We start from the raw sequence: 25,110 nt of genomic DNA, 5'->3' as shown, positions 1-25,110 counted from the left end.
ATTCTGCCAGTGGGGACGGTATTTGCTTCGTGATACATTACCCGCGTTAAAATGGACAGTTTACCAATTGCGGAAAACGTTGATATCGTGTTGATCTATGGCTATTGTGATCAAATGCCCAAATGGCGTGTGCTATGTATACTGCACGGTATCCTAGACGATATCATCCAAGTGTCCGGACCGTTCGCCGGATAGTTACGTTATTTAAGGAAAGAAGAGGTGTTCAGCCACATGTGAAACGTCAACCACGACCTGCAACAGATGATGATGCCCAAGTAGGTGTTTTAGTTGCTGTCGCGCCTAATCCGCTCACCAGTAGCAGACAAATTGCCCGAGAATCGGCAATGTGAAAAACGTCGGTGTTGAGAATGCTTCATCAACATCGACTGCACCCGTACCGTATTTCTATGCACCAGGAATTGCATGACGATGACTTTGAACGTCATGTGCAGTTCTGCCACTGGGCACAAGACAAATTACGGGACGATGACAAATTTTTTGCACGCGTTCTATTTAGCGACGAAACGTCATTCACCAACAGCGGTAACGTAAGCCGGCATAATACGCACTATTGGCCAATGGAAAATCCACGACGGCGGCGACAAGTGCAACATCAGCGGGTTGATGTTTGATGCGGTATGATGGGAGGAAGGATAAAAAATTGGCTCTGAGCACTATGGGACTTAACTGCTGAGGTCATCAGTCCCCTATAAATTAGAACTACTTAAACGTAACTAACCTAAGGACATCACCCACATCCATGCTCGAGGCAGGATTCGAACCTGCGACCGTAGCGGTTGCGCGTTTCCAGTCTGTAGTGCTTAGAACCGCTCGGCCACTCCAGCTGGCGGAGAAAGGATAAATGGCCCCCATTTTATCGATGGCAACTAAAGGGTGCAGTTTATGCCGACTTCCTACGTAATGTTCTACCGATGTTACTACAAGATGTTTCACTGGCTGACAGAATGATGATGTACTTCCAACATGATGGACGTCCGGCACATAGCTCGCGTGCGGTTGAAGCGATACTGAATAGCATATTTCATGACTGATGGATTGGTCGTCGAAGCACCATACCACAGCCCGCACGTTCACCGGATCTGATGTCCCCGGATTTCTTTCTGTGGGGAAAGTTGAGGGATATTTGCTATCGTGATCCACCAACAACGCTTGACAACATGCGTCAGCGCATTGTCAATGCATGTGCGAATATTACGGAAGGCGAACTACTCGCTGTTGAGAGGAATGTCGTTACACGTATTGCCAAATGCATTGAGGTTGACGGACATCATTTTGAGCATTTATTGCATTAATGTGGTATTTACAGGTAATCAAGCTGTAACAGCATGCGTTCTCAGAAATGATAAGTTCACAAAGGTACATATATCACATTGGAACAACCGAAATAAAATGTTGAATCGTATCTACGTTCCGTATTTTAATTTAAAAAGCCTACCTGTTACCAACTGTTCGTCTAAAATTGTGAGCCATATGTTTGTGACCATTACAGTGCCATCTATCAAAAAGAGAAAAAAGAGGTCCAGCAGAAACATTCATATTTCTGTACGTACTATACGAATATGTAATAAAAATTGGGGTTCCTATTTGAAAAAAAAAAGCAGTTGATATCCGTTTGACCTATGGCTGCGCCATCTAGCGGGCCAACCATAGCGCAATTTGGTTTCCTCCTTCAAGCTAGACAAGTTTCTTTGTTTATAGTTTTTTCGTTTGACGCTTATTACGTGATATATTTGAACCGGTCACGATCAATGGATCACGCTGTATATTCGCACTGAAAAATAGTGAATCGATTGCCCAGCCAGTTATTTGGATGCATGGTGTCTTTTCCTTCGAATGAACAGACATTACGCAACTGTGGAACGCTATATGTAAATATATACAAATAGTGTTTCACAGCTCGGGATTTGAATGGTGTCTGTTCTTTCGAAGGAAGACACACCATGCATTCAAATGACATACTTCATACTCTGATGTATGTCCATCGGCGGTCAAGATAAGAATAACAGCACGTTGGTCCTGTTTCGAAGCATTTGGTAATAGCCTCGCCATATTTCACGTTTTTGTATTTGCCGCACGCGGGTCGGAATGACACGACTCCACACTGATCCGTTGCCTACATGCTGATGCCTCTATACCCGCAGCGGAATGTCGCTACGTTCCACATACGCTGCACTAACAGCTCCAAACATAAACTTTTTGATCGAACCTTATACATCGATTCAGTAAGTTAGACAGTAATTGAGGCTAATTAACACATTAATTATGGAGTAAAGTACGACACCATTAAATGGTGGTGTACCTGCTCTTTTAATTATCAGTGTCTATCAACGCTGTTTGCTCGTTTACAAACGCCTAGGAAAATAAATTCACTCCTTGTTAGGAAGTAAATGAAATGAGATATTATGGTCTGTACTGTTCTTTTCTGAGAAAAAATTGGTCTGCACGATTTCAATTTCTACTCAAACGAGCTAATATCGAGAATTTGAACCTGATATTCATTATAGTGGTAAAGGAAATGCGGCGTATAGATATAAGTCCATTTCGGCGGAAAATATCTGAACTATGTGAAAATCACTAAGACTGTCCACACACGTACCATTTTATTCGACACATCGAATATCAGTATTATTTATCTGGTTAACAAATTAGGTAACGCTCAATGTATTTTACTGGTATTTGAGTGCAATATACAAGAATCCCTAAGTTTCTCATTGCTGAGGTGCCTGTTCTTGGTGATTTCCTTACATTTCCAAGAAAAATAATTACATATCTCGTTGGTGGACCTCTACGCTTGTCATATCGGTGATGATGACTGCATGTCATTCTCCGACACGTCCTTCATGCATGCCTCATGAAGAGTCAAGGAAACACATGGGAATACGTCTGAATAATGCTAACTTTAAGAAATGGTTCCAGGTGGTGGAACTTACTGTACAGCGTTAGAACGAACCATATAATCTACGGCGAAGCTGTTACGACTCAATAACACCATAATTCTTGTTAGTGAATGGAGCACGTCTCACTCACCCATAAAAAATATATGCTTTGTATGTCTTCCTACACTCCATAAATAAACCAGAAAACATTGCCACAAAATAATGTACCGATTTTGGTGGAGCTATGATTTCCCTTAGAAAATATCAAACAAGCTGCCATGCAAAGACAAAATGTAGGTGGCCGCTACTCTGATACCGTCGTGACGTTAGTGTGTATCTGCATAGGGCTGCTGATACCTACACTTCCTGCGCTCATGGGAAATATGAGCTGTCATGGTAATATGTTATTTTGCCACGACAAAACAGTGCAAGATAAAAATATATCTTACAGGGAAATGGGATATTGTGTAGCTCTCAACATCTAACAGAATAATTACTTCCAAGGAAAAGATTTTTCACCGCACTACGCGTTCAGTGAACACTACATCAGCCGAACATTCACAATAAAGTAACTAATGCCAAATCTCTTGTTAACTAAGTCACTGAAATTCATGGAAGGAGCATAAGTATTGTGCTATCTGCTGTTGGATACCTGTGACGTATTGTTACATGTGTGGTCATACAGTGTTCACTAAAATAGAACGAAACTCTGTGAGTACTACACCATAGCACACACTCCGTATTCGTAAAGACTACGTCATAGGTATCATACCAGCCATACTAGCTATACGCCACAACACAGACTCTGTATTCACGAAGGACTACACCAGGGAAAGCATACCAGCCCTGCGACGTGGCGCAGACTCCGTATTCATAAAGCCATAACTTTGTGTACAAGACAAGCGAATTCATATTTCGAAAACAAAGGATTTCGTAGTATATTGTTTTAGAAAATTGAAGTGTCAGCTGGACATCTTATAAATAACGAAAGGATCTGAAATCATTGATGGATGCTACGTTATATAATTTGTTTCATTCATTGTTTAAAGGGAGAATAAACTATTCAGTGCAATATACACTGACACAATTTATGCCTTTTTTATGCTGGTACTTCCTCTAGAAATACGTATGGTCAGCACAGTTTTGGGACGTAACTGTTCTGTGCCTAGTTCGTAATTATATTTCTGTATACAAGCATACATTATTTTTGCTTGTGTCCACTCCATATTCGCTGGAGAATGAAAGTAGTAGCCTTTGGTTAAACAGGGAAATGACCCAGTTTATGAACTCTGATACCTTCTTGATTATGCGTTCCTTAATATAAAAACTTGGTCCGCATAAATTTCGCCTTCCTTAGATAAAAGCTAAGCAATAACGAGCAGGTGTGTCTTATAGGCACATCAACTTCTGCTACAGACTTGCTAAAGTTCTCACTTCGTTCATTGTGTCATGTTGAACTCATATTGCACGCTCGTATGTCACAGAAGATTAAAACTGTACTTTCAGACAATTTTCATATGATATATGTCTTCAGAAATTCTGTGTAACAAAAACCTGGGAATGGAAATAAATTTCACACGAAACCGTTTACTAACACATGCAGAAACATATGTTAATAAACAGAGCTTGTGGCTTTGTATTTGGACTTAGAAACTGCTAACCTTTCTGCCGAAATTGCTGCAGTTTTTCTCATCAGCATTTGGACAGCCGGGTGAGATGAAATTATGTCCGTTCCTGATTGCTAGTATTTTTAGCAATACCGTGCACTAATTGAAAAATGCTACACAATGTCTCATGTTCTGAAGAAAACTCGATAACACATAAAACACAAGCTCAACACTACAGAGGGCGACCAATAGTCAAAGGAAACACTACACTGCACGACATCTTGTCAGTTTATTCTCCTGACAAAGATAAACATTTTTCCCAGAACGCAGAGGAAACTATGAAAATACTATCTCAGTATTTCATTATTCCTTCTACACTCTCATGTAATACTGCCACAAAGATCGGATGCGAAAGAGAAAAATTAAACTGTCACGTTGTGCTACACTGCAACTGGAAATTGGCGTACTAGAAGGCAACTGTTGTATTGTACGTCAAAGCAAGTATTTATTCGGGATGCAAACGTCATTTGGCGGTATTATGAATCTAGACCCTCTACCGTTTCTACATCCTCCTCTTCAATAGTCGTTTTAAGGCTGGCGACACCGATCAAGTCCTAACATGAAGGAAGAAAGATCTTGGTTGCTTTGGCAACCCGCTTGACTGAGTACTGTAATAGGTAACAGACACATTCACAGATATAGTAGAACAACAACAAATATAATATGTACATTTTTCTCTCATTTTCGGATGGGTCTGTTATAACAGACAAGTATATATCTTTTATTTTTGTAAATCGTCATTCCTTCTAGTGGTTTGGCGCCATCTGCTGTTTTTGCTGCCTTGTACTATTTTTTTCTTCTCTATATATTATACCATATATTCTCCATAATCCGTCTGAAATATTTTAGTCTTTGTGAGCACCTTGGATGGTGACTCTCTACAGGTTCTTCCAACGTCAAGTTAACTAGTTCTGTTCCCTAGTAAGTAATTACCACATCGCACTTAATCTTCATAGACCTTCTTCAACTCGTTCTTCTTCTACTCAGTTGATTACGTACTTCCGCTGGACCGTATTTCAAATTGCCCAAGTCGTTCCCCACTTTGGTGATTTATGTTTCAGTTTAACGTACTCCATTCTCCAGTACTTACAAGAGATTTTATGTAGAACGTAAACTTTATCCGAGTCCGCAAATCTACTTGTAATAGCATCCATGCCTAAATCATTCTCTGTAACCCATATCCCACGAAATTTATATTCACAAAATATGACGACTTATAAGTCGTTTATTCACCTTCCTGCTGCACTAAACACTTCATTACGTGGGCGTTCCATGCGTTTCTATGCCAATTAAAAGTAAGCTTTCTCTCATTTCAGATGCAACTTCATAGTTTAATTACCTTGTAGTTTGCTAATTCCGTTATGAATTTACATGTCCGCTAGGGGAAAGCACTGTGAGAATGTCTCACATTGGAAGTCTAAGGGCCCCAGATTTGAACTGTAGAAATATCTCAAAACACAAGATAAGTACCTAATTCACACGCAGTGTGGCCACGACAGAACAGCATTCTCTGATGTCCTGTTCCAAGAGTGTCTGTGTTTCGTAGTGTTAAGTGTATAAAGCAGGATGAACAAAACAATAGGAAGCCTTTTCCTCGTTGCGGCCGTCGTCACTGTCCACATTCTGGGCCAGTAGCCAGAGTTCAGCTTCGGAATTCTAGCAATTAAATGGAAAATTCGCTCTCAAATTGGTCGTTGCGGCTCGCTGGACGTCGGCACGCGGCTAATAGAGACCCAGCATCGCTCATACGACCAGGAATGCGAGGCAGCTGCCAGTCTGGGCTCCCGCTGTCGACAGCAAGTGGTCTCGGCACCGCGGGCGGAAACATTATCCCCAGGTTTACTCGTGCGTACGCTGTTTTTCAGTGGCACAGTTGTAATTTATAGCCGTCAGAGCCCCGTGGATCCTATAATCTTCAAAAGTTACAGATTAGTCAGTGCGTCAAAACAACTGCTTTAGTATTATGAGTGTAGCAAAATACTGCCTTCATCCCGAAACTTTAATTTTGAAATACTACATTTCAGAGTAATGTTTCCAAGTTTCTCAAAGTTAAATTTACTCCAGTTTATTGCATTCGTTGAACTACAGAACGTTTGGCGTTCATATCGTTGAAACTGTTCCACTCTCTCAGTTAAACGTCACGAAATATGACCAAAACAATCAGCAACAACCTACTAAGACGATGTGTATATTACTGAAATAAAATTATTGGAAATCTACACACAAATTTAAACAATTTAATATACAGTTCAGTCTATGCCTAGTGGTTCAGTAATTTAAGATACTTTTAAGAATTACAGTCACTTTCTTTTAGAGATCTTTTGAGGATTGGGGTGATGGCATATTCTGTTGAACTGCTATTACGGTCATTTGTCTTCTAACTAATTAAACACAGTAAAAAGAACTTTTTATTTCTTAAAAATGCCCTTAAAAACTTGTTATCTCTAGGCAGATGTGTTTATTTAACCTTAGTTTGTGGGCGTTTTCGATATTCGAAGAATTCAATAATTTTCCCTTCCAACAACGTTCCAAACTTCAAGGGTAATAATGTCATCAGATGTACCACGCAGAAACAGAGACTCTACAATAATGATTATCTATCATGTGGGATTTTATTATTCATACGTGTTAGTGACAGGAAAGACGTAAACAGAACACTGTGCGACTTTTCCTCATAGTCCAGTCAATTTATTTTACTAACAACAAAAAATGTAGTGTAATGGAAACAATAGTAGCGCTGTTGATACGTATTTCAGACAAAACGTTGAGAAGATGAAGAAATTCCTCACTCTGAGAGCGGATTACAGAAAAGAATATGCCAAGCAAGTTCTTGAATAACAGTATTTATGAATCTCGAGTCATTACTGCCCACTACAAAAGCAACGTTTAACGACCATGCAGAATATAATAAAACCAGTACAGATCGTAGTAAATGGAGTTAGGGGACAATTGAGTTAGTATGCGTTATGTTTCAGTTTTCCGCGGTTTCAGGAAGATACGAAAAAATCAGTTTAACGAAAATTTGCGACGTCCATGCTTAGTGATCGTGGCAGTTTTGTTTTCTGTTCCCTTACAGTTGGGTATTTCGCTTAACGCCTCTGTGAAGGAAACTGTTTGTCGCCATTGTCCCCAATATCAATGCCGCAACCACATAAAAGCCAGCCAGCGTTATTGCAGAGACATTGTGTTCCACAGCGCATGCCAAAGCTTGTCTGTTCTGTGGTGCCAGCTAATAGACTCTTGTTGGACATACTGAATAATTGTTCTGTGTCATGTAGGGAACCACCATTAATTTGTTGAGCTGCGAAGGAGACAATACACAAAAGATATCCAACATTGATTAGTGAATTACCTCTAATGAACAGAATTCCTCTGCAAACTAGTTCCTAAATTCAGTGAAACCAACTGTTCATCACCAAGTGAAAGGACGACGTCACCAGATTATTACAACCGAGACGGAAGGACATCAAGTCTGCCATCTGCGTTACTTTCCTCTTTACGGCTACAGCAACAGGTTAGTAATAATTATTGTGCTGAAGCACACAGAACTGCAACTAAACACTTTCCACTCTGTTCGTTCATTTTATTTACCTGTTTATTTAAACTGATCAGACTTTCTTGGATAGTACAATACACCAAATTTTACTTAAATAATGAAAATGACTATAATATCATCATTATTATGATAGATGTACTAATATCTTCAAATAACGTCATGTTCGCTAGTCAGTTACCATAATATCATGGTAATAATGATTGACATACTATAATCATTAAATTTATAGGGGCTGTGGACCCGTATTATTTAACACAAAAATAAAGTACGACACACAATTCCGCAGTCTTTACTAAAACAGAAACCGCTTCAGTAATACCACTATCAGTCCGATGATTGTTGCTGTACGTGGGTTGAAACGCAACTCCACAGACAGACTTTCAGAGGTAGTTCAGGGGTATCTGCTGAGCGTTCTTGTGCAAGGGCTCACAGTCTCCGACACCACGTTCCAGAATTGTGGCACGTCGTGTGCTTTCTTGCGCCAATTGGCTTTGTATGTGGTTGCACTGATGCTATGTTCACTGTTTCCTTTCGCTCACGATACAGCGGTTGATAACAGCATACACTCTTTTATCACAGTGTGGTCATTCTGTTCCGTCAGTATACGGTACAGCACGCAACATATGCTCAGTTGTTCCCTTACAAGTATTGTTCAAATGTTCGACCATGATCGCAGAGTGTATATCGACGCGCAGTAGTCTGTTTTACACGCTCTAGAATTCCAGGAGTTTGGCGTATTACTTCCGCGGCTAGGATGATCCTAGCAATCAAGTCCATGTGAGTATTGGTGTGAGTTTCATCAAAGAGACCCTTCACATGTCCCCAGAAGACGAAGGTGATTGGCATCATATGTGGTGACCGCGCTGACCGCATACCAGAACCACAGCAACCAATCAATTGTCGTCCAAACAGCATTTCAGTGTGATCCTAACATTCCTGTTGTCATCCGCTGTATCGTGAGCGAAAGGAAACAGTGAACATATCACAGACCGACATCTGCACTGGTGCACTGTTTTCAGTGCAATACAGATACAAAGCTAATTGGGGCAAGAAAGCACACGAAATTCCACAATTCAGGAACGTGGCGTCGGAGAGCGTGAGCCCTTGCCCAAGATTGCTCGTATCCCTGCTAAGCAGCTGCTAAAACGCCATTTCGGAAATTCTAGAATTATCAGTCGCCATTTCCCTACAGCCTGGACGTACCGATCACTTGATCTTAATGCGTGTGACTTCTGGCTGTGGGGCTATCCGTTCAGTGTTCCGACTGCAAACGTAGCTGCGTCGAAAGCACACATTTCGCAACACGTTCTGAAAGTGATCCCGGAAACACTTCAATCAGTTGTGGAACATGCTGTTTCTCGGTTTCAACTTGTTGCAGAAAACGGTGGACAACATATTGAAAATGTTTTGCGCCAGTCACTCGGAAATTAATAATCCGATTTGATTTTGATTGATGCTTTTTATGCGGTTTTTGGTCTCAGGACATATGAAAACCGATTGGATTGGTGCTTTTTATCCAGTTTTTTGCCTCAGGACACTTAAAAACCGATGTGAGTGGTGCTTTTTATGCAGTTTTTCACCGCAGTACAATTAAATACCGATTTTTTCCATCCGATATGGACGGATTAAATAAAAGGTTGCGAACGTTAGGTGTTTTCTTTGATTTAACGAAGGTTTTTGACTGTGTTGACCACAAAATATTACTGCAGAAGTTGGAACATTACAGAGTAAGGGGAGTGCTTTACAATTGGTTCGCCTCTTACTTTAAGAACAGAAAGCAGAAGGTAATTCTCCGCAATATTGAGAGAGGTAATGATGTTCAGTCCTAGTGGGGCACTGTTAAATGGGGCGTTCCCCAAGGATCGGTGCTGGGGCCACTGCTGTTTCTTATTTATATAAATGATATGCCTTCTAGTATTACAGGTGATTCAAAAATATTTCTGTTTGCTGATGACACCAGCTTGGTAGCGAAGGATCTTGTGTGTAATATTGAAACATTATCAAATAATGTAGTTCATGAAATAAGTTCGTGGCTTGTGGAAAATAATTTGATGCTAAATCACAGTAAGACTCAGTTTTTACAGTTTCTAACTCACAATTCAACAAGAACTGATATTTTAATCAGACAGAATGGGCATGTTATAAGCGAGACGGAACAGTTCAAGTTCCTAGGCGTACGGATAGATAGTAAGCTGTTGTGTTCAGGATCTTGTTCAGAAACTAAATGCCGCTTTATTTACCATTAGAACAGTATCTGAAATAAGTGACATTTCAACACGAAAAGTAGTCTACTTCGCATATTTTCATCCGCTTATGTCATATGGTATTATTTCTTGGGGTAATTCTTCTGATTCAAAAAGGGTATTTTTGGCTCGGAAACGGGCTGTTCGAGCTATGTGTGGTGTAAGTTCGAGAACCTCTTGTTGACCCCTATTCAATAGTCTGGGAATTCTGAAATTGCTCTCACAGTATATATTTTCTTTAATGTCGTTTGCTGTTAGCGATATTAGCTTATTCCCAAGAGTTAGCAGCTTTCACTCAGTTAATACTAGGCAGAAATCAAATCTGCATGTGGAATGCACTTCCTTGACTCTTGTGCAGAAAGGAGTGCACTATTCTGCTGCATCCATTTTCAACAAGCTACCACAAGAACTCAAAAATCTTAGCAGTAGCCCAAACACTTTTAAGTCTAAACTGAAGAGTTTCCTCATGGCTCACTCCTTCTATTCTGTCGAGGAGCTCCTGGAAGAGCTAAAAAATTCGGCAAATTCCAGTGTTACATTCTTGATTTTCTTTATTTAAACTAATGACATGTCGCCTGAATATGTATTTTTATATTTCATTTTATCTGTTTCTAATATCGTGTTACAATTTCATGTATTGACTCGTTCCATGACCATGGAGACTTCTCCTTAATGTGGTCCCACGGAACAATAAATAAATAAATAAATAAATGACCTTGCCGTGGTGGATGGGATTACATAACTAAGAGTATCACACCTGTACACCCATGCACACTGAGTAGTGCAGTTTGTTTGACGTCAGTCGTACACGTTACACATTGTTTAATCATCCATTTGTCTTTTGTAGTCGAGCACTATTAAATTATGATGTTTACAGCGCCATCTATTGCTACATTTTGTAACTATTTAATTTTCTTCTGCCATACGTTGTCCCCATTCTCCGATAATATTCTGTTGCAATTTGACGTCATTCTGACCAGTGCTGTTATTTCTACAGTTGCAGTATTTAATGAACTGTGGATGAAGCCCGACCAACAGGGAATTACATGCATTGAGCGAAAAGAATAGTGCATTGAGAATGGCTAGCCAAAATCAAGATCTGCAAAATAACATTTAATGAGGACGACTGATCGCTGCAATCTATAATTTACAAGTCAATATAACAGTCGCTGAGTGAATCAGCTTTCTGAATGGAAGGTAACCTGATTTCTACACGGGTTTGAAAGTTTAATTACTCGTATAATCACCCTGTATATTCCCATGCAGGGGAGAGATTGTAATATACTATCGTACGTACAGTTGAAGCATATCACAGCATGGAAGCGAATCATGGACAGTGGGGAAACTCGAAGAGAAGAGAATCGAAGCATATGAGATGTGGTGCTATAGAAGAATGTTGAAAATCAGGTGGATTGATTGCATGAGAAATGAGGAGATACTTCGCAGTTTTTGTTCAAATGGCTCTGAGCACTATGCGACTTAACTTCTGAGATCATCAGTCGCCCAGAACTTAGAACTAATTAAACCTAACTAACCTAAGGACATAACACACATCCATGCCCGAGGCAGGATTCGAACCTGCGACCGTAGCGGTCGCTCGGTTCCAGACTGCAGCGCCTAGAACCGCACGGCCACTCCTGCCGGCACACTTTTTGTTACTAAATAAATACTGTAGTGGAAATCACGGTAACAGATTGATAGGACATGAGTTATGACATCAGGGAATAAATTCCATGAGCGACTGTTAGAAGGTAAAATATGTAGGGGAAGACAGGGGATGGAATTTATACAACAGAAATTGGGGAGGTGGAGCGCAAGTACTGCTCTGAGGTGATGATGTTTATACTGAAGACGGATCCGTGGGAGGCTGCATGAAAGGAGTAGGAAAACTATTAACCCAAGAACAGTCCATTGGAGTAAAATAAAGCACAGTAAACGTATTTGTGGCTGGCTGTATATTCCATCAACAGTGTTCCATTGTAAATGAAAAATCACATTAAGAGTATTGGTATTCGTGGACATTAACCTCACGGTGGAGCGCAGTCCGAAATCACAGTCACGGCGACAGCAGGCGTCAGCCGATGGAAGCGGCTGACGTGCGCGTCACGCGTGGGCGCCCTTGAATAAGTAAGCGCGGATATTTCGACGGTGGGCGACCGCCTGCACGGCGCCGTCACTGCATCGGCGCCTACGCAACTTGATTATCTGGGTTTAGCAGCGGCGCCCGTATTACCTTGGGAGCGAGCTAACGAAGCGCGCGCTCCCATAAGCCGCTGTCAATCTCCCGCGGCGGCTGATAGCGGCGCGCCGCCGGCGCTCCCCAGGGCTGTCGTCGCCCGAGCAAGGGGAGGGGCGAGGGAGCAGGTAACCCGCAGCACACATCAGCCCCGGAGGAAACAATTCGACAGCCGCCTGCCAGCAGCGCTTTCTCCAGGGAAGAGCGAATAAGTTTAAAAAGAAGGGACCTTCCACTTCCCTCCGCATTCACCAGGAGCGCACGGAAATGTTTCCACGTCGGCTGATCTTGAAAAGTATAAATCTCGGGTAACCAATATTTGCTTTGTCATTTGCAGTGACTGTAAAGGGGAGAGTTAAGCTGAAAAAATAACCCTTGGAAGAAAAATCTGTCCAAAGTCGAAACAAGGCCTCTGACGTTCACACACCGTCGGAATTATAAGCTCATTAGGAGAACTGCCCCACCTTGTATGGAAGATACCTGAGACATGTGAAATGTCTTCGGGCATCAAGAAGGATGCCGCAATTCATAATCTAAAGTATACCGGTGGTGACAAATGTGCACCATATAACTAGAGAAGGAAAGAACTGGTAGAAGACGACATCGGCGAAGGTAAGTTGGGACTTCTGAGAAATACAGGAACATTCAAAGCAATACACTGTGATAAACCTTAGAAGTGGAGAGTGCTGTTCCTAGAAGAGATTGTACCTAGGAACACATGATTATATTGGTCGGTACTTCAGCCTACTGAGTGATCATAGCACATCAAGGAAAGCACTCTAGAAATCCCCGTTATCATTTCCGACATATTCCATAGCTTTGCCGGCCAGTGTGGCCGAGCGGTTCTAGGTGCTTCAGTCTGGAACCGCGCAACCGCTACGGTCGCAGGTTCGAATCCTGCCTCGGACATGGATGTGTGTGATGTCCTTAGGTTAGTTAGGTTGAAATAGTTCTAAGTTCTAGGGGACTGATGACCTCAGATGTTATGTCCCATACTGCTCAGAGCCATTTGAACCATTTCCATAGCTTTAGTTGTTGTTAGTCGAGAGGTTGCTTTTTCTGCAGCTTTTGTAAAAGTTTCGCGTTCTGCAACGCAAGTGCTGCATAATATACTAGCTTAGCTCCCGATATTTTGTTGCCGTAGTCATTCTAATCAACACAGATTATGTTTTACTTTGATCGAATTTTTGAGTTGCTTACAAATTGCGACACCTTTTAAACTTATCACGCTAATTACAACCATGGAATCACGGCCTTTTCCGAATGTACTTCGGACCAAAAAGCGATTCTGGTAGTTGGAGACTTTTGTTAATCATGCCTTTTGCGTTTTTGTGGTGATATTTCCATTTCATTCCTTAACACATATTTCTTTATATCCAACAGCGAAATGAAATATCAACTCTCATACATACAGATTTTAAATTCTTTTATAAAAGTAAATAATTTATTAATAATTTTCAGCCCCTATTTCACCACCTAAACGGTAGAATTTTCGAAAATAGTGAAAGACTCTTTACAGAACGTGGGGTTCGGAGGCTTGTCTGCTCTGTGAAATGGGATAGATGGTGATCTGTGGCATCTCTGCTGAAAGAGCACAGTGGCAATGCATGCCCCCAAGTGTCCTGGAGCGCACTTTCATCGTAAATTATTAAACATGGAGCTCTGCAGCAGATGACTCCTACGTGTTCAGTGCTGACCCAACGATATCGTCAATTATGATTGCAGTGGGCACGGGACCATTGGGAATAGACCGTTGATCAGTGGAAACCTGTCGGCTCTTGGGTGAGTCACACGTTTGCTACGCTTGGCCGCTGGTAGTCTCCACAAACGCCGTCATCGAGGTGAGCGGCGGCTCAAAACGTGCAGTTCGCTACGGTCACAGGCTGGTGAGAGAAGTATTTCGTAATGGGAGACCAACTTCTCCTTCTCTATTGCAAAGCAAGACCACACATAATTCTGCGCACCAGAGAGGTACTCACAAAACGTTATTGGATTGTTTTTCCTCATCCACCTTACAGCCGGGATTTCACACCTTCGACTTTCAACTGTTTGACCTACTGGAGGATACACTCTTCGGGAAGCAATACATGGATAATGGGGAGGTTATAGATGCAGCAAGATGTTTGCTACGGCGTCAAGGAATGGAATGGTACCATGCAGGTATACAGGCCCTCCCGGTATGGTGGCGTAATGCCTTAGCATTGAACGTAGATCATACTGAAAAAAAGGATTTTGTAGTGGGAACTTACACTGAAGCGCCAGAGACACTGGTATAGCGCACGTTTACAAATAGAGAGATATGCAAAAAGGCAGAATACGGCTCTGCAGTGGACAACGCCTACATAAGACAACATGTGTCCGGCGCACTTGTTAAATCTGTTACTGCTGCAATAATCGCAGGTTAGCACGATGTGAGTTCGAACATGGTATTATAGACGGCGCACAAGCGATCGGACACAACATCTCCGAGGTACCGTACGATCATTTCACGAGTGTACCCTGAGTATCAGGAATCCGGTAAAACGTCAAATCTCCGACATCGCTGAGGCCGAAATAAGATACTGCAAGTATGGGACCAACGACGACTGAAGAGAATCGTTCATCGTGACAGAAGTGCAACCCTTCTGCATATTACAATGCTGGGCCATCAACAAGCGTCACCGTGCGAACCATTCTACAAAACATCATAGAAATGGACTTTCAGAGCCGAAGGTCCACTTGTGTGTCCTTGAGTACTGTACGACACAAAGCTTTACACCTTGCCTGGGCCAGTCAACACCTACATTTGACTGCTGATAACTGGAAACATGGTCGGACGAGTCTCGTTTCAAATTTTTTAGAGCGGATGGACTTATACGGGTACGGAGACAACCTCACGAATCCATTGACACTGATGTCAGCAGGGGACTGTTCAAGCTGGTGGAGGCCCTGTAATGGTGTGGGACGTATGGAGTTTCAGTCATATGGAACTCCACATACGTCTAGATTCGACTTTGACTGGTGACTCGTACGTAAGCACCCTGCCTGATCGCCTGCATCCATTCAAGTCCATTGTGCACTCCGGCAGACTTTGCCAATTGGAGCAAGACCGTGTGCCACCGCACACGTTCAGAATTGCTACACAGTGGGTCCAGAAACTCTTCTGAGTTGAAACACTTCTGCTGATTACCAAACTCCGAGGACTTGAACATTATAGAGCATATCTGAGACACCCCGCACCGTGATGTTTCAAAGAGCTCTCCACCCCCTCGTACTGTTACGGATTTGTGGACAGCCCTGCAGGATTCATGGTGTCAATTCGGTTCAGCACTACTTCAGACATTAATCGAGTCCTCGCCACGTCGTGTTGCAGTACTTCTACGTGCTCACGAGGGTCCTGCACGATATTAGGCTTGTGTACCAGTTTCTTAGGCTCTTAACTGTGTATGGTGTACTGGAATCCTGAATAAAAAATGTGTTGCATTACTTCCTGAAGAGTCCAGATATTTACGAGTCATGTACGTTGTTTCTCTACCTACGACATTTCACAACAGCCCTTCTAAAAATTTGCGTTGCAAAATTCTGCAACATTAGTAGCAAACAAAAATTTTTGACGATACGTAAATAAATTAAATCACCTGAAGCCAGGCATGTTGAAATGTCATCATTGAGAAGCAAATGTCAATAAGAGCAACTGGTTGTTTCCAATATTTTATAAGTTACTTTTTATTTCAAACGTTGTAGTGTTCTCATACGTTCTTAACGGACAAGACTTATTTACTAATGCTCAGTGGATACTTCTAATATAGAAACATTTTGGTCGACATTAGTAATGTTCGCCATTATTTCAGACGGTCATTATACTGACGTATGCACAGTAATGTTGAGGGTGTCATCGACCCTTAACTTCCGTGTGACGTATCTACCATCAGATGACAGATGCGACTCGTATGCTACTAGCACTGCACAGAATGGCCTCAACTGCACAAACATAACACAGCAGAAAGCTCTAAATCTTTTGCAGACTGTGCGGTGAATAAGGTAGTATTACGCAAGTGACGTGGTAGCAGCGCCCCTGTTGCATAAATTCGAAGATACGGCATTCGTGATAATGTTTACGGATATTTTAACTGGGGCCTAAGGTTGCCGACATGCCATCCCAATAAATTATGCCTCAAATACATCTTTTCAGAGAACATGAATATTATCATACAAAAGAACTCTCAAAACTAAACACTGGAACACGGGAGAATAAAATGTCTGTCTTTCTCATGAACGTCTTCCGCGGGCAGGGTTGAAACCTTTCAAAGGCCGTGATCTAACCTGTGAAAACAACTGGGAGTAATTTTATCTGGCGGTTTTTTTAATTATGCGCCCGACGGCCTAATTGACTGATTACAAGCATAATTAACTCGTAAATGGCGCAAGGTATCGAGTTTTGGTCTTGACAATTATTTATCAGCATAACCTACAGGGCAACAACCTTACAAGCTTTCAGACTGTTTCTGACAATCCTGTATATATAGAACTATTTAGAAAACGATGTGAATACTCGAGGCATATATCGATCGTCGTGTACCATCTTACACCTTGAGACAGACGGTCTTTACCATGCCGCATTTGATACCTTAAAATTCACTGACTGTCTTTAAAGTGTTAACTATTTTTCCTGTGTTTAAAATTCTAATATTTCTTAGTTTTAAATTCTTAATTTTGAAAATGTATTTATCTTGTAACTGTTTTTCATTTCGCTTATTGGTTACATTGCTGTGTAGTAGCGTAATAATGTAGTCTATAGACAATGAAATATAGTATTGACAAGATTTTTTCCATTACAAAGTTTACAAAGTTCAGTATAATATTTCTTCCTGGTTACATGACATGTCGCACCATGTTTCACCTCCGGAAATCCTTAATTTTCCGGAGTTATGTTTGGAATTTCAGAAAATGAAATGAAAAGTAAACGATATCGCTTAAAAGTAGGAAACGAAAGTATATTAAATATCTATTACAGGGGTGGCTATAAGCGAAACCTACACACCCTCACCTACTTAACAAAGGCCTATAGCCTTGGAGGAAGCTTTTGACAACTTGGAGTAGAATACATTTTTTGAACCTCTGAAGATAATAGTCGACATTCTCTCAGAATTGTTAACATAACTGAGGGAAGAAACCATGGCAAATCAATTCAACGTGGTATACAATGTACATCAGGCACGTCAAATACGGTCAGAATTTAAGAAGAGATGAAGATGTGAAAATTGCAGAACACGATATACTACCAGTCCACTCTACTTCCTGGACTCAGGGAGGCATGCTGGTCTCGGATCGAACCCTCAGTGGATTAACGACGAGAGCCGGTATGCCGGCCAGCCTGGATGTGGTTTTTAGGCGGTCTCCTTCATCCGACTACCTGAGTATTGGGCTGGCACGTACGTCTCGCGTCAGTGACACGGTTCAAACATTTAGAGAACGTTCTCACGATACCTCATGGAATGCCACTAGATGCAGACAGTTTAGGTACATAAATTCCAGGGCATCTGGTTACCCGCCACCACTTTAGTCAGATCCTATTATCAACATGCACACCCCGTGAATATTCGCGATAAAGACCAGCAAAACGACTGTCGCATAGCAACGAAACGAATTAGCTACATAAGAACTGAAATGATGGTAGCAGGAAGATCGGTTTGAGGATTATAGAGGCATGCGAGGCAGTTCTTATCCTACGTCTCAGAAGACAGTTTGAAGAAAGGTAAACCTACGTTTATAGCGTTTTTACATTTATATAAAGCTTTTGACAACGTTTACTGCAATAAACTGTTTCAAATTCCCTGGATCGCAGGACAAATTATAAGGAGCGGAAGATTATCTTCAATACGTAGTACTAGCATCAATAGCAGTAGCAGTAGTGGTAGTAGTAGCAGCAGCAGCAGCAGCACCAGGAGTAGTTGTAGTTGTAGTAGTAGTAGTAGTAGTAGCAGTACTACCATTTCCACTACTACTACTATACTTGTAGGAGAAGTACTACCACAGCAGTAGTAATACTAGCAGTAGTAGAAGTGGTACTACTGCTGCTACTACTACTACTACAACTACTACTACTACTACTACTAACTACCACTACTACTATATGTTATAGATAATCTTTCATATGTACGGTAATCCACACACGTACCAGAATAAGAGAGGTGGTCATCCGTGGCCTTATAGTAAAATCATCCTGTCATTTACCTGGAGTGGTTTAGGGAAATCACAGAGAACGTAACTGAGTTTAACTGGATGAAGAATGGAAACCTCAACAAGAACAGTGTGTGTGAAACAGTGTTACGTCATTTGGTCCCAAGTGTACAATACTGTTTAGCAAGTGACTTATTAAATAGTGTAAGAAGCTTATAAAGAAACGAGATCGGCCATAAGAGATAAAGAATGTGAAAGGGAAGCAATAGTTGAAGAAAGAGTGGGAATATATTTTAGGCTATTCCCGATGTTCTTTAATCAGTAGATATAACTAGATGTGAAGGACAGCAAGAAGAAATTGAAGAGATGGACGGAAGGAAGCGATAACCAAAAGAGTGAATTCTGTATTATGTTGTTTGCTCGTGAAAAAAATAGAATTAGGCAAGAAATTTACGTAGAGGACCATGCATTCCAGTGCCGTATGTTGAATTACTTGTTACCAGCTGAGTTATATTCGAAAAAGCAACAGATAATGTGGTTAGTTTAGTCGTTACTTAACCGAGGACGAGCATATCCTTCCATTGACCTCCTTCATTGGGAAAGAAAATTAATTCTCTGGGGTGGTAAATAAACGTTTTGAAACTCCGGTAGCCCTGTAATATTGTTTGAGACGGAAAAGAGCTTGGAAGTTCGGTTGAATCGAGTCGATTAGATAGTATCTTGAAACGAAGTTAAAAGTTGAGCGTAAGTAAAGACAAAAGACGGGCAATGGAACGAAGGCGAATTAAATAAGGCCACGCAAGGGGAATTAAAAATTACTGAGACAGACGGGTCTATCAAACACAATCGTTATCAAAAATGGAAATATTTTGTGTAATACAGATTTAAATATCAGGAAACTCTAACATTCCATTTTGGGAACATCCCTTTCACTGGTTTCACATTGACGCATCGAGCTACAAAATGATAACTTGTGCTATAATTTGAGTGTATTTAATCATTAATATTCTTATCAATAGTAATTTTAATGACTATTGTGATGCATTTGTGTTGTATTTTCAAGTACAAGAAATATAAGAGAGATTCCCTCTCGGCTGAAGCGTGAGTGCAAATTAATTAGAGCACATGGAGAAGGTTAACTGGACGGTCTACACACTATCTGATATACACAGAGTAAATGCAACAATCGTAGTAGTGGCATCACGGACGTGCCAAGGCATCACCAAAATACAAACAGGAGCGGCCTCTTGCAGTTCCGAATAATAAATGTAAAATGGTAGGGAGCCTATATCCGGAAATGCTAAGGTGCTGGGTGTACCAAACATAAATACATTATAATTATAAGTTCGGAATTTTAACAGATCTTAAATGTGACAAAAGTTTAAGAGCTTGTCCCAGAGGCATTCAAAAGACTACTCATAACAGCTTAGAATAAGATTTTAGAATATTCGCTACTTGAGAAATATTTAACAAAAATTTTAAAATTACGAGAACATCTAACTCAAGAATAATTTAAATTGCATCATCAATCAGTAGAAGAATGCTTAAAGGGAGGTTTACTGTCTTTTGGTTCAAAAAATAAAATTTTTAAACTGTATTTTTGGATCCATAAAAGTGTCAAGAATCCATCCCTGAAACGTTTTTTCCGAGTATGGAACGGAAATGTTTGTTATTCATGGTTGAACAAAAAAATGTACCTGCTTCAAATCGGCCTTTTTCACGCACCAGTCTTTTTTTTTCTTTCGGAGGACGAGTTATTGTACCGGTGCTTGGGAGGAAACACACAAAATTCAAATGAAAGTTTGAACGCTTTTGTTTGGAAGTTAGCCCCCAGGCATTTACATACTGGTGCGAAGACTGTGGCGATTGCGACTTTCCTGGCAGTGAGCAGCTTCAACGAAGGGTATTCAGCAATTCTCAAGATCATGACAACGATGGACGTCACCCTGGGACTCTACTCGACGCAGTTTTCCAAGCATTCGGACGTCCACCGGATTCAAGCGGCCGAAAACCGCTTGTCACCGGCTGTACGAGCGGCTCTGGAGCACCGCAGGATCGCCCAGATCGAGCAGAACGCCCTCTATGAGGAAGAGGAAGGATTAGTTTATGGACCCGGAATAGCAGATTGAACGTACGTTGCATTATATTGCATTTATATGTAGTCAAAACTTCAAACGCGTGTTTTTTCGAAATGACGATTTTTTTATCGCGCGGTATGATACCTTCAAATCTACTGAACCGATTGGCATGACTCTTGTTTCTGACGAAGCTGACTAAGTTGTCTAGGTGTTTACCACTTTTATTCCGATCCATCAACTATAAATATTTTTACTTGGCCGACGAGGTCGAAAAATCTTTGAAAAACTGAATTTTTTTCAAATGGACTCCATTTTGTTTCCTATGGTCCAAATGATTTAAGCGTGGTACAACTCCTTAAAGAATCTTATATACTCCGCTAACGTCAACTCAGTTTTGATTTTAAACGAGCCGGCAGACCTGTGACATACCGCGCGTGGGGGTCAACATCGAAATTTTTTTTCGTTCCGACGCCACTTCCGCCTTTGCTATTCGTAATTTCCGGTAGAAAAAATTGCAGTTTGTAGAGGAAATTTCAATAAGTAGTTCGACGAAATTTGACACTGATATCTATGAACACACCCCGAGAAAAAAATTCTAAAAGGAAATGCTTTTTTCAGACAAAGGTAGTAAACCTCTCCTTAAGACGGTATTTCAGCAAAACAAGTGCATTTTTAAAATATTTGAAACGGAATTACGGGGAACTGAAAAGAATGCATCAGCCATGTTCCAGCGTAAATGTCAAGCACCGTCACGTTGTCAGTAACGGCAGAGGAGAGAGGGCTGTGAAGAGTCGTCAGCCAATAGTACGCTAACCGACCCCTCTCTAGGACGAGACCGAGACAGCAGCCGCCTCTAGGCGAAGAGAACATAAGCGCAGCGCCATCTGGCCGAAGCCCTGTTGAACACTAGCCGTTCTACGAGTTCTACAGCAGCGACTTAGGAACTGTATTGTTTCACTTGTATTAGGAGTTATGTATACTGAAGAGAATTTCTTATTTTTTTCTGTCATGCGTTGCTTGTGATACACCACTGTAAATTCTCAAAGTATTATCGTTTATCTTACTATAATAAAAATTCATTAGTACGATTTGCTTGAATTCTTGTCTAGCGACCCAAGTAAGCAGGTTTCTTAAGCACCCCATATTTGACGAGTATGCAGGACACCTTAAGCCATCTAAGTTTACCGTCTTGTGCTCAGCCACACAGTTGCTCGCTGCAGCTCAGAGTCTAAAACATGCACAGAATAGTTATTAAAATATAAGTTACCAGAGAAACAAATTACAGGTCGCAGACGGTCTTGGGCTCTTCCTTGATAAATTTATAGCAAAAAAATAAAAAAATAAATAAAAAAATGCTCGTTTATTCCACAAGACCATTTTGTTAAGCAGACATTTGATGAGAGAAATGTTTTAAAACTTTCTGAACACCTGAACATTCAGAATAAAACGCTCTTATAATTTTAAAGAATTAATGCACGAGTGCTTTAAATACAAAATATTTTATAAAAGTTTGAACACTTGAGCAATGAGAGAAAAACACGCGTGCAGTTTTAAAAAATCAACCTCTCTACGTTTTGAAATATTAACCACTGTGGTTAATCACGTAATAACGGAACTGGAAGCGTCCGGAATGTGAGCCCCTTTACAACATTCCTGACAATAACTGAGGCATGATCCGATTACGGGGGATGCTTATCCACTTTAAAACTACAAGCCAAGATAACGATCACCAGCGGAAGCTTCGCAAAGCTGTAGGCGAAAACCCAAAAAATTTCTGTCACAAGGGCTCAGAAAAAAACAGGGGTTTTCGCTAATCGCAGCTTCCAGCACTTAATTACACACTAAACAAGGTACTTACCATTTGTCAGCACATCGGACATGGGTGAAATAAGGGTGGTTCAAATGGCTCTGAGCACTATGGGACTCAACTGCTGAGGTCATTAGTCCCCTAGAACTTAGAACTAGTTAAACCTAACTAACCTAAGGACATCACAAACATCCATGCCCGAGGCAGGATTCGAACCTGCGACCGTAGCGGCCTTGCGGTTCAAGACTGCAGTGCCCTTAACCGCACGGCCACTTCGGCCGGCTGGCGAAATAAGGAATGCTGATGGGACTACATCCACAAAACTGACAGGTTAGATAGAAACTGTGTCATGTCAGAAGAAGCAACTCGCGACCACGGAGGTAGAGGGAAGCAGCCGTTCTTTAAAGGCTCTTCACAGTAAACTATCGATAGCCACTACACAGTGTCCAGACTGCGCGCTGAGCTAACCTGTTAGTACCCGGAACAGCCAACGAGACAAGTCCCAGAAGACATGCGAGCGTGCGATTAAATACCGTCAGAGATTCGAAAGTGGTTTGCCCCTTTGCGGGCAGCGATGGAAGTCCTCATTAGGAAACAAAAAACCAGAGAAACTCAGTAAATTGCCAGAATTGATAAGAGTGCCCACACAGCCAAACGTTATCATTTCTGGGATCATCGTGATGAGATTAAACGTCATTCATCGATTTCGTTGAAAAATCGCTACTTCAGAGTGATCGTAAGTCAGTCTACGAGTAAATCCTACTCAGTAAACAATGGGCTCCCACAGGGATCAGTGTTGGCTCTCCTTCTTTTCAATCTATACACGAGTGGCATGCCAGTAACTAAATCGTAAAATTTTATTGATTGGCGACTCCATGTTGTCTTGTGCACTACGACCAGATAACAGGTATACTTGAAAAAAGAGACAGCATTGTTCGTATATTTTTTACTATCGCAAAATCGATTTTCTGTCACTGAGTGACCATCTTTAGTGCTATATTGTATAACTTAAATTAGGATGCACTGTTGTCACTAAGCTTACGGCAATCTCATACGTGAGTCTATGTGATTGCCGTAAGCTTAGTGACAACAGTGCATCCTAATTTAAGTTATACAATACAGCACTGAAGATGGTCACTCAGTGACAGAAAATCGATTTTGCGATAGCAAAAAATATACGACCAATGCTGTCTCTTTTTTCAAGTAAATCGCAAAAATTCTGCTATGCAGATGACATTGCAATAGCCACTCAGAGAAAGACATTCGAAGAAGGAGAAGCTACTCTGTCAACGGACCTTCAACTTCTTAACCATTATTATACGAAATGGAGCCTCTGCCCAAATCCAAATAAAACTGAGGTAAGCGTATTCCACCTGAACAACCATGAGGCAAGACAAGAGTTACAAGTAACATTCTGCAAAGAGCGATTGACGCACAACAGTCATCAAAAATACCTAGGAATCACTCTTGACCGGTCACTAACCTATAAAAAACACCTAGAAATGAGAAGTCAAAAGATAAAAAAATCTAAATAACATATTAAGAAAGCTGACAGGAAGCTGCTGGAGAGCTCAAGCTAACAGCCTACACACTGCTGCACAATCTCTTGTTTACTCGGTGGCAGAATACTGCACCCCAGCCTGGTACAAGAGCACACACATGAAGAAAATAGATGTCCAGTTTAATACCACCTTGAGGATTGTCTCAGGAACTCTGCAATCAACTCCACTTCCCTGGCTTCATGCCCTTTGCGATATAGCTCCTCCCTCCCTCAGAAGGCAACAAGCAGCTATCCGAGAATGGAAGAAAATTAATGGCCCCTCTATCTCTGAAGATATATCTATCCGAAAAGTATTGGACCATCTACCAACTACCAGCCTAAAATCCAGCAAACCTATATGGGAAGACGAAGTCCTCAAATTCCCAGAAAAGTACGACATAGCAAGGGAATGGAGGTAATACTGGTCGCTGAATAATCACCATCCTCTCATCACTGATTTTGATCCTTCGATACCGGTGGAAGGAATGCAAATGCCCAGAAGAACTTGGTGTACAAATTGAAACTCACTGATGACCTACGATGCAACTCTGGTGCAGAAGAACAAACATTCCCTCACCTGATCTTCGAATGGCCTTCGAGGAGGTTTGAAGCAGAATGGATGGATGTCATGAATGCTAATCCACGTGCTGTTCAGTGGGTGCCCTGCTTAGATGTGGACTTGTAATAGCTGCAGTGGCTGTCTCCCTATTCTTTCGCATATTGTTGTTAGCAATCAATCATTTAATAATATATTTGTAATTCGTTTATTACATTAATTAATGGTATGTGTGCAATTTTACTCTGTAGATGCCATTCGCTAAATAAATAAAAATCGAGTTCGTTTCGAGTCATAGAGAGGATTCGTTTTTATCGATTATATAGTTAATGTTCCATAGATCATTTGCACGATATGTGCAAATGTGTCCA

The 25,110-nt window shown here is 41.2% G+C and overlaps 1 protein-coding gene across 1 annotated transcript in view; it reads right to left on the bottom strand.

Moving 5' to 3' along the window:
- LOC126158170 (uncharacterized) overlaps nt 1-25,110 on the bottom strand; it is a 508,840-nt gene that overhangs the window by 396,620 nt on the left and 87,110 nt on the right. The window lies entirely within an intron of this gene.

The sequence above is a fragment of the Schistocerca cancellata genome, chromosome 2 (genome assembly GCF_023864275.1).
Source record: "Schistocerca cancellata isolate TAMUIC-IGC-003103 chromosome 2, iqSchCanc2.1, whole genome shotgun sequence".
Classification (NCBI taxonomy): domain Eukaryota; kingdom Metazoa; phylum Arthropoda; class Insecta; order Orthoptera; family Acrididae; genus Schistocerca; species Schistocerca cancellata.
Note: the sequence above shows the minus strand (reverse complement) of the source record. Positions and strands in the feature narration are given on the sequence as shown.